Genomic DNA, 11456 nt, shown 5'->3' with positions numbered 1-11456 from the left:
ACACACACACACATATATATTACACACATATACATATATACGTTTCTACGCGCACCACATCCCTCGTGTATCCTCGTGGACCATGCAGCATGCCCATGCACAAGCACATGGATCGAACACACGTGGCTTGGCATGATGCACACACACACACACATACATACACATGCAGATGCGATACACACACACGCACACACAAGCGCGTATACATCTTTACTTGTTCCCCATCGGTTCCATCGCGTCCCTCCTCCTCTCCTCTCTCCCGTGTCTCTCCTTCCGTCTGGACCATCGGATCAGCGTCGTCTCTCTGCCTCCTTGTCCTCCCCTTCTCCCTTCTTCTTCTCCTCTCGCTCCTTTCCCATCCCCTCAACTCGACGGCGAGCACTCCCTCGCTAACCTACCGTACACTTTTGTATGTTTAAATTGGGTTGCGTTCTACACTCGCGCTTGGAGCGTTAACCGAATCCTTAATTACTATTCTGATTGCGTTTTACCGGGCGCCCCGATATCTCCCGGGTCTCTCCTCGTCCATCTTCGTCCCCTCTTCATCCCCGGTTCTAATATCTCGTACTATTCCCTGAGAATTTTCGCGGGACGTCGCGTCGTACCTTTCTCGGCTTCGTCCTTGCTTAATTCCCGCATACAACTTGTGCGGAAGCCTCGAACGCATATCGGGAATCGGGGCCCAATTAGCGGCGAGTTTTCGTTTTCGTGAAAGGACGGTTCGAATGATTTCCTAATTGCCTAGGCTGTTCGTTTGTAAACAAAGTCGCGCAAATCGTGCGACACGGACGACGAAGTGTCAAGAATCGATCGCGAGAATTAAACGGGCAATCATAATCGGCCACTCAATTGCTACCGTGTTCCTGCTTCACCGACAGTCGACGATAATTATGTAATCGTTTTTCACGAAATCACGCAAATACGTAACGACAGGCATGACCGTTGCAAACGAATGCACTCGAGCGCAAAGCTATCGTCGCAGTTTTACCGATCGGAAAATACAACGATTATAATTAACGTTTTGGGAAAAAGAAAGACCGGAAAACGGTATCGCAACCTTTCTCTCCGATATTATTCTCTATACATTTCTGGATTCGGAATAAAATGTATTCCAGAAGAGAATAGAAGAGATAAATATTTATATATACAAAAACGCGCGAGGAGATATCGCGATTATAATTTTATATAATTTATACGTACGCGCGTGACGAATTTGATCGACCTAACTCAGGCGATGCGATTCATCTTCGGTACGCATTGCTGGGTAACCGCGAACGTATCATTACACGCGAAGTTACAGCCTCACAATTAGCTACCAGCTTCCAGGTAATCCGGCGATGCTTCCGTCGGTTATTCCACGCGGCGGTTTCGTCTAATTCCACATTACATGCCGATTAACGTTGCTCCCTTTATACGCGAGATTGCCATTCGTGGCGCGCCGTTACGTAAATGCTTTCAAGAAGAGTGCCGAAGAGTTGGACACATAGCGTAAGTATGTATTCAGAAAAATAAAGAGAAAAACAAACCATCCTTACGTCAAACGTTAGATCCGTGAATCAACTTTGGCAGGAATGCGAACGATTTATTCGCGGTATTATTATTAATTATACATCATACTGCGATACGTGTCGTGACAAAATAATTCGGCAATTTAACAATTTTAGTGTGAGAGAGAAAATTAATTTTGCAGAACAGAGAAAAAGAGAAAGGATACTCTTGTTTTTACAATCACATCGACGCGTTCGAATTCGATCGTGTTTCTGATTCACTTGAGAGCCACTCTTTCTCTAACATATTACGATGTATTTATACGTGAATTTATCAGAATCAAATTAACGTTGGCTGGAACAAATTCCTGCTGACATGAGATAATTTCCCGATAGAAAATGACGTTCCAAAGAACGAGATGTCGTATAGAAGAAGGGATAACATAAAAGAAATAATTTTTACTAAATTATGCAAATTTTTAATTTACAGATCTCCTCATCACTTTGAAATCAATCCGTCCATTTGAGGTCGGAAACTATCGAAATTGCGCGTCAAGGATTTACCGCCGCTTTCCGGGAGATACATCGTATTCGGAAGGTGAGAATTTTATGTGCTTTTTTGAATAACGCATTATTTTCGAACCGATATCTTTCGCGCAACGAACGCGGTGCAATTAATTTGAAGATATCCGAGAAAACATCATGGCCACGTATCGATTCGTTCGCGGCCGAATTGCGGGATTCCGTATTCTCCAGAGTTTCCAGAATCGTCGCCAAAATTCTTCATCCCGCGCGATGCATCGGAAGTGGGTAAACGAACGACATGAGCGCGAAATAACATTGAGCTAGCAGACAAGTTTTTACGCGATGTATTTTTTCCTTCTTTTTTTTTTTCTCTCTCGCGATTGATTCAAAATGATTGCGTATTACGTACGGAAGCATAATGTTATATAGCGTTTCTCGTAAGTCAAGCAGATATTAATAGTAATCAAATGTCGTGCGTAAGCATCGAAACAAACGGAAAGTAAGACGTGAGAATAAATGTGATGTTTTTCTAATGAGAATGGATGGAATGACAAACATGGCGAACATGTTATGAGTATTGAAAGATATCTTTGAAAGACATCTTTGAGACACTGTGTGTATATTATACAAATCGGATATTTAATGTTCGTAAATATTGTTACAAAATTCCATTAGACGATAATTTGAAAAAAATCATACAGAGAGATGCTCTCTCCAGATTATTCTCTCTTACATAGATGCGAAATATTGCATATTGGCCTACGAAAGATTTCGTATATTTTTTTTCAATGCTCGGAAAGTCCACGTGGAAGTTCAAGGCTTGATAACCTTACGCAAGTATGCCGCTTAAAGCGCGATTACAAGAACGATTACGTTTAGAAGTTATACGTCATTCGAAAATACGCGGCGCTCGTGCACGAGCGTTTCGCGCGACTTTTTTACAGCGAGCTCGCGAACAAGTCCAGAACGACACGGATATTTTTAGATTTATAGCGCGTGAGTTAACGCGATGGCGATTCACGCGTAATGCATCTCATTCTCTTTCTCCTAATGGTATATCTTTGGCGATCGCGTGCGCGATGTCGTGTCTTATAATATGTATCAATGCTTTTTTTTTTTTTTTACGATTCCGAGAGTCTCAAGAAAGAAATATCGCGTTACAATATTTTAGATCCGTCCTGTTATCTCTGGGATCATTTTCTACGCCATGGACGGGGATTGCACTGGAAGGGAGAGGGGAAAATTCCCCTCCCCCCCCCTCCCCCGTTTCAATCGCATAAATTACATACATTTGGCGAAATATTCGCGGCGCAACGTTTCGTCGACGACAATAGAATGTCTGTTTCCTTTGAAGCGGCTTCGATGCGGTGAGAGGGAGTACCCTCCAGGAGTCCCTGTCTTGATTTAAATGCGTACGCGAGGACTTTGGTGGCGCTGTGCATACATGCACTTGTATGCGTGTTACTAGAATAGCAGTGGTAAGTTATTTTCAGGTGACACTTTGGAGAGAGAGAAGATTCGTGCGAGAGCAGTGTCACTCATAGACGCTCGCTCTTAGAAGCGGTTAAAAATTCTACTTTAGCATCTCGATAGAAAATTTCAACCTATATCGCGCTTATTAAAAAGGAAAATTATTTGGATCGTGGATATAAAAAGGAAAAATATTACAGAATCTATTAAGAAATTTCAACGCTCTCTTATATCCATTATAAAAATGTCAGATAAAAGATGTAATCTTTATTCATAGACTTAGGGATTCTATCGATTAGCATTTTATCTTAACGCGATATTAATTATACTGTATTTAATGCGCTAATTAATAATATCTTAATTTAAGCTTGAAGCATTAGTTTTTTCAAATACTTTCCTTCGTTTTTGTTTCATTATTTAAAATAGTCATTTTTTTCTACGATCGCATTATCATCATCGCGCTATTATCTATCGCATATCACACAGACACATATAGAGACACGCGACTCCAACAATACGGATAGTGTTCACACAGACATCGATTCCCGCTTCGCGTGCATCCCGTGATCAAAAGCGGAAAAATATTTTACAAAACACTTCGCTTTTGATCCTACGCGAGAAAGAGGACGAGGGCACACAAATGCGAGCAACAAGCGCGATGCAATTGAGGCACACAAGTACACCGCGGACCTGTTGCGCGTCATTCATTTCAGTACTGATTCGGTCAATGTCTGTTAAACCGGCAATCAGCCCGCGCACTGTCGATAAAGTTGACAGAAATCAACGAGAATCAACGATGCGCCTTTAATCATCTTTGATCGGCAGGAAAAGCATTTTACGGCAATTGATTGTCCGAAACAATCGCGCGGAATAAAGCAGAATTTAACCCTTTAATCTATTTGAGAGAAAGAGTATCGCATTTCGATCGTATCTATGTGTTTGTTATTTTAATAACAAACATACACTCCTTCTTAGGAATAAAAATGAGAAAATTCAAAAGAGAAGAATAAAGGCGCTTTTAGCAGTGGAAGGATTTACATTATAGTATCGGAATGTATAAAGATGAGAAAATTAAACAAGTATGGCACATGTGTGAGAGTGTGTGTGTGTGTGTGTGTAAACGTTACTGCAAATTTTTCAAATATTCCATGAAGAATTTGGCATCTTGAACCGTACATCCCGTGACGAGAGGGAAGACTATGCCGAGTATTAGAAGATTTGGCAATGGCTCATGGTCACACAGACATACGAGCAATCTGAGAAAGAAAGCGCAACGAGTGGCGGATTGCCAGAGTTATTTTCGCGGCGTTTTTCCATTAACTACACACACATACACACACACACACACACACACACACACACGCCTATCTCGCTATAAAATTCACAGAAAAGATAAAAACGTATCTAGAGAATCTGAAAGATTGTACGAGAAACATGTCCATCGGATTCTTGATAGTTGCGGATCGATGTACGGAATCACATATGGTACATACGAGATTAAATCACGGCTTGAGAACATTTTAATCATCGTAGATCCGATCGAGAGAAATCGTCGTAAACGCCATAAATAGCGGGTGGGGGCAAACGGAAGGAAGAATCGCTTAATTCGCACGCTCCGGCGGGATATGTAAATTTAATAACGCCAATTTGGTGTGGGTGCACGGCGCCGGGGACAGTTTACATGTGCCGGCTGTGTGCATTATGCATGCGTATTGTGTACACCTGTTGCCCCAAATCACGGTTCGCCTCTTGCGGAAACCTAATACCGCATAATTGCGCTTTGAACGCAAACAAAGCGATAGCGATGGCTCACGCCGAGAGCGGGTGGAGAAGGGAGTTGAATGCGCTTTAAACATAACTTTAAATTATCCACCTCTCATACGTTATTAATGAGGCTCATTTTCGCAAAACGCCTCTTCGCGCGCGCAAGCGCCGCGTGCATTAAAATTTAAATCGTCATTAATTAACGCGTGCGCGTACGCACACTTTCTTTTCCGATTTACCGCGAGACACATCTCTCGAATGATGTCGGGCGAGTTCGATGCGTACAGTGTGTGCATAGGAAATATGCGCTACGTACCTGCCGATCGATATGGACTTATAAGCGGATTAGCTCGAACCAAACGTGAAGGGAATGCCGACGTCCGACAAACCCCCGAGTACTAGCCGGACCGATTAATATTTCGATTGCGCGCTCGAAATCGCGCTAAATTATTGGATGCGGTACCTAGCGACGAGTCATGATGGACCGTGTTTCCGCGACGTCGATAAAATATTTTTCTTCTAAAAGATTAAGCGAATTTCGCATGAATATGTATGTAGAGATGTAAAAAAACTGTTTTTTTTTTCTAATAGAAAACAGACGTCGAAAAAAAACAACTTTTTTTTTTATATATAACTATTTTTTTCTTCATAATTTTTTGTTAATGTAATTTAAAAAAAGACTAAAGTTCTTATATTTTTAAAATTTATCTTTTCTTTTTAAGAGTAATTTTGATGAATTAATATGACCTTTGCAGTAAATTACACGACATGATTTGGATAATTTTCAGTTAGATGCATAAAAATTATTATGCATCTAATTAAAAAGTATTCGAATTATATTGTGTCTTTTGATATTATTTTAATCGCAAAAATCTCATTAATCCATTACTACTATCAAAACAAATAAATTAAAGATATAAGAACTTTAATGTTTTTATTATATTAAAAAAGTGACTAAAGTATATTTAAAATATTATAAACTGTGTTTTGTACCTATAATATAAAAGCAATTCATTCAAGCTGAATTTTGATATTTTTGAAGAATTTAAACTAAAAATAGTAATTATATATAACTAAATAGTCAATTGGAATTTACGATTTATATTTCATAATAGTGATGATTAATTCAAATCTATCATTTAAAAACTCAAAAATAATGAAAAATCGCACACACACAACTTGCAATTATCAAAATATAAATATATCAAATATTTGAAAAATAACAGAATTCACAGAAATAAAGAACAAAGGTATATTTTTCACAAAAAAAAAAAACCGTATTTATGACAAAAAAAAATTCTTTTTTTATTGACATTTCTTATATGTATGTGTGTGTTTCTTGCATGAAGAGACGAAGGGGCGCGAGCGCCGAAAACTTTGCCAAAGTTTCTCTCGCGGCCGATCTCACTTTAATTGCGTGTGCAAAGCTCGCGCATAATTGCGGCTCCCGGAGCGGAATAACCGACCGCTTACGATTAGCGCGCGCGTCTCCTCTCGCCGCGATCCGGAGAGAGAGTTTATAACTAGCTCGCGAGAGGAAAATGAGAAAGCGGCGATCGGCTAAGCTTCCGTCGAAATACGTTGGAAACATGCCGCTGGACCACGCCTCCCGCCGCAGTGGAACTCATTTACTCGGTTGCTATGTTGAAAAATATCGGAAAGCGGAAGAGGAGAAAGGAGAAAAAGAGATGCGAGAGAGAAAAGGAAATAAAGGCAGTGATGCATGCTGATTTTTACAAATTTCATCGGCATGCGAAATTGCAATGGTATTTAAATATTCCAAGTGTTCTATCGTACAGAGACTTAAAGGTCTCTCTCTTTCTTTTTTAAGGAAAAAAAAAACAAAAAAAATATAGTCGATTTATTACGGAATGCCAACTTGTCTACCTCTGCATCTTTTTTTCTCTAATAAAATTACATATTTCCGTTCAAAATATCTGCCAACTGAAGATGTTTCTCTTTGCATAGGATGCGCTTTTCGCCCAATGATCTCGGTCGTGACGGCCGAAGACGGTCCTCGATCACCGTAATCAGCCGGTGACGGATGAATCGCATCTGCATCGACGAACGGGCGTGTTGCACGCTTCGCGCCGCATCGCGCTCTCGATTCGCGCGCCCGGCTCGTCGGAGGCGAGCGATATAGCGCGGAAAAGAGGAAAGGAAGAAAGTAGGAAAGAAGAGAAGGAGAGAGAGAGGGAGAGAGAGAGAGAGAGAGAGAGAGAAAGAAGGCTCGGCGAGAGTAGCGGTCGACAGTCCTAGAGCAGGTATGTTGAGAGTGTATATGTGCTTGCCTGTGTGTACGCTCTACTCGCGCTTGTAGCTATCTAGAATCTGTATGGCAGTGAGCTTGACCGAGTGGCGCTTCGCGAGGCCGGCCGACGCCCTTCCTCCAAGCTCGCTCACTCGCTCGCTCGCTTCGTGGCCGTTCTTCGCTTTTTGCGCGATCTACCTACCGCAACCAGACTTCGCTCGCGATCGCGGTCCGCACCTGAAGCCCCTCGCCATTATATTTCCCTACGTTCGCCGTCGCGGCGCGCGAACGTCCCCGGCTCCGGGTGAAGGAACCGCCGCGCCGGCGAAGTCACGTCGCCGCGGGCGATATCCAGTCGTGCCGCACACGGAAGCACCGCTCTCTATTCGCACCGCTACCGAGTAGAACCAGATAGAAAGAGAGAGAGAGAGAGATAACGAGAGAATTTGCTCCGTCGAGAGAACATAGGAAAATAGCCTTTTTTCGCCTTCTCGAACCGGTATTCGATCGGTTAACATTAGTAGTCCTTTGAATCGTATATATCTCGAAGTTATTCAGGATCACGATAGTCGATATCGTTCGGTATTAGAAATTGCAATAACTTGCATTATTATTATTTTAATCTCTCTCTCTCTCTCTCTCTTTCTCTGTTACCAGATTATGTATCAGATGGAGATCACATAGATAGTTTGTTTTGTTTGCTCCTACGTTCAACCTCAATTCTCTCACGTTTATTAATTGCCGAAGATTTTGATATATTTAATTTATATATAGAAATTAAGTTCTCCTACTTTGTATATTTCGAATAGGCAGTTAATGAACAGTTTCCCCACTTAAAAGTTTAATTTTCGAAACAAAACTCTCGGCAATATAGATTAAATAATTTCAAAAGAAGATAATCCTATTATATACTTAAAGTATCAAAGTAAACGTTAGGTCGAAAACTGAGATTAAAAGTAGAAGAAAAATTTTGATTCCAGATAACTATTATCGCGCAGCTGTTAATTTTTCCTTTCGAAACGGGGGCCGCCAGGTACCCCTGCAATAGCTTTGTCTATTCTATAAAATTCACGCTCTAACGAAGAAAAACGTGTGACACTTTACCGCGGGTGTCTCAAGAAGGTTAATCCAGCCACGCACATCCGTTTTGTATCTTTCGTGATATCTCGCGCGACACGCGCCGCCTCTCTCGTATTTGGAACGTTCGGTTTATGGTGTAAAAAGCCGCGGGTGAGGCTAATTCTTTGCTGTGACTGAGATTAGTACGGCGACGACGTCTCCGTGCTTCGCATCGATAGATCTCGGCCGATAGTTTAAAGATCACGGCGCGAGATATTTCGCATTCTCGGATTGAATTCCGACAAATCGATTCTTTCTGACACGCTCGCAAGCGCTTCTTTCGTCCGTCGCGTCGAAAAGAAAGTTCTCGTGCTCGAAGAAAGATCCTTTAATAGAAATCGCATTAATCATTCGTGTCTTTTTTTTTTTTTTACGAGGAATCCTCTTTTAGACGCGATTATTATACGTTGGATTCGACGAATTCCACACTCACTGTTGAAATTAATCGCGATCCTTGAACACGAGATTGAAGATTCGAGCAAGAAGAGAATAATATTTGTCGTGTATATATTTATGGGAACAAGAACGATTTCTCTTTCTTATAAATCTTATAGCATACGCATTTATTTTTATTCCCAATTGGCGCAGTTTTCGTTGCTTCTGTAGAAAAAAAGATTTGAAGAACAAAATATAAATTAAGTTTAATATTAAAACAACGCTCGCGCGTAAATTCATATAGAAATTTTCTCTGACAATTGCGCGGATCTGACAAATCTTTTTTTTCTTTTTAATCTCTTTTTGAAAAGTACTTTTTAAAAATATATATTTATATACGCTAAAAGAGAAAAATTTTTATTTCTTAACATATACATATATTTATTATTTATTTATTTATTTATTTATCATCGAGATATAATTTCAATAATAAATAGCTGTGCCAACCGATCGCTTAACAACCGCGTGTATCGCGGATGGGTGGGCGCGCATTCCACGAACGTTGTCGCACGTCAAGTCGGACGGATCCGCCGAAAGCTATGATTTAATCATTAATTATTCCGTTGACTAGGGGAGGTAAGGTAATCGCGCTCGGCATCCTTGCAAGGACATCCCTCGCGGGCGATGCGGCGACGCGAGACGATCGAGGATGAAAATTACGGCACGAGTTCATTAACCATCGGCTGCGCGTTTACGCACGCGATCCCGGAGACCGTGATCTGTTCCTTGCACAGGTATCAAACGGGGGGAAAAGAAGAGAAAAAAAGGAACCGATGGAGCGAGAAAGGAGGAAAAGAGAAAGAGAAGAGAGAGAGAGAGAGAGAGAGAGAGAGAGAGAGAGAGAGAGAGAAGTAGAGATAGGCAATGTCCCGGGCCGAAGAGAAGGAAAGACGAGCGGGAAAAACGAAGACACACGGGTGCACACATACACGCACGTCTTCCTATGGTCGCTTCCACGCTATAATCCAAGCGGCGATTACTTCGGTCGTGTGTCGCACATCCACCCATTCTCCGGTGAATTTTTCCCGCTCCCTTTCCCCCAACTCCTCCTCTCTTTCCTCCTATCGCCCCCTTCCTCCCTATCCATTTCTCCTCCCCACCCCCTCGCCCCGGTCCTTTTTCCGTCGGCTCACGGGAGCCTTTTTTCTTCGCCAACTGCCACGCCGTAACCGTTGTAATTAGTAGCTATACCCTCTTCCCCCCCGCCCCCCGCCCCCGGTTTAAACGTCCGGAGCCCCGCGTGTGCGCGCACGTTATAGTGTATGCGCAGTCGCTCATGTTATCGTAGGGAAAAGCCGCGGGAAGGAGAGGAAAGGGGGAGGAGAGGGAGCGCGAGATGCGCGACGCGAGAGGAGCGCCGACTTACGATATAGCGAGAGAGAGAGAGAGAGAGGGGGGAGGAGGACGTACGTAGGACGGACAGGGTGGCGGTGTGGGTAAACCACACGCCGCCGTTGGTGCATAAGTACGCGCTTATTGTACTATTTTCACCACCGAGCCGATACACGTGTGCGCCTTTCTCCCACCCTCGTGTCTTCTCTCTTCCCCCCCCCACCTCCCCTTCCCACCGTCTTCCGTTCCCCCGGATTCTTCGCGCTCCTGCGCTACGAGATCAAATACGAGGGCACGCGAGAGATCGGCGGGCTCGAAGGGAAGACGGACGGGCGAGAAAGGCCGAGAAGACTAGGGCGAAGAAAAGGGAGAAGGCTAACGGGAGGGGGGGAGAAGGAATTGCCCTGGAGTTCTGTCGAAGGATCAACAGGCGTTAACGCGTCGAGGACGCACACGCGTGCAATTTGTGGAACAAGGACAAGCGAGGGAGTGGGAGGGAGAGATAGGAAGTAAAGGCGAGGGCCACTCTACGTAGGTTATTATAGTTATCCGAGCGACGATGCAATACTTGCTCGATGGTTTTGAATAGATAAGACGACTCGCGGAATAACGGTCTGCTCTTGTTAAGTATTGCACGCGGAGCGGTGCAAAATAAGAGACAGAATGAAGATTTGACTTCTCGCGTACGTAAGTAAGCTATGAGCGACATTAGCCGCGATAAGAGGCAAAGAAAGATAATAAAAGCATCTTATAACAATCGGATAATTAACGTAGAAATATCGCGATTAAATTATTATTAATCACCTGTAAATTTGTCGACTCTTTTAAAGAACATCGATACTCGGCGCAGCGTCTCGTTTATTCTCGCATCCTTTCACGGTGCGCGAATTCAGCCTTGCCTCGAAGACATTAATAAGCATGCGGAAAAATGAGTTACGGTACGTAATTCACAGGTCGCTGCTTCGATAACGGGCGATTATCGCGTTGTAAGAAGGTTGAGACGCGGAGCGCAGTATGGTATACATAGGTACTGCTAAGCGTCAAGTACTCTTCGCACGTGGCGTTCGCCGCTT

The 11456-nt window shown here is 42.8% G+C and overlaps 1 protein-coding gene across 1 annotated transcript in view; it reads left to right on the top strand.

Annotated features, from left to right (window-relative positions):
- Positions 1-3391: 3391 nt before the first annotated feature.
- LOC138944641 (zinc finger protein 502) overlaps positions 3392-11456 on the top strand; it is a 43644-nt gene continuing 35579 nt past the window's right edge. Inside the window, exon 1 of the mRNA XM_070315463.1 lies at positions 3392-3490. The gene's annotated coding sequence lies outside the window, so the exon portion shown is untranslated. The remainder of the gene's footprint in view (positions 3491-11456) is intronic.

Source organism: Polyergus mexicanus, unplaced genomic scaffold (genome assembly GCF_030449975.1).
Source record: "Polyergus mexicanus isolate NDT 795.1 unplaced genomic scaffold, iyPolMexi1.0 SCAF_2, whole genome shotgun sequence".
NCBI lineage: Eukaryota > Metazoa > Arthropoda > Insecta > Hymenoptera > Formicidae > Polyergus > Polyergus mexicanus.
The sequence above is the reverse complement of the archived record's forward strand: the minus strand, read 5'-3'. Positions and strand labels throughout refer to the sequence as shown.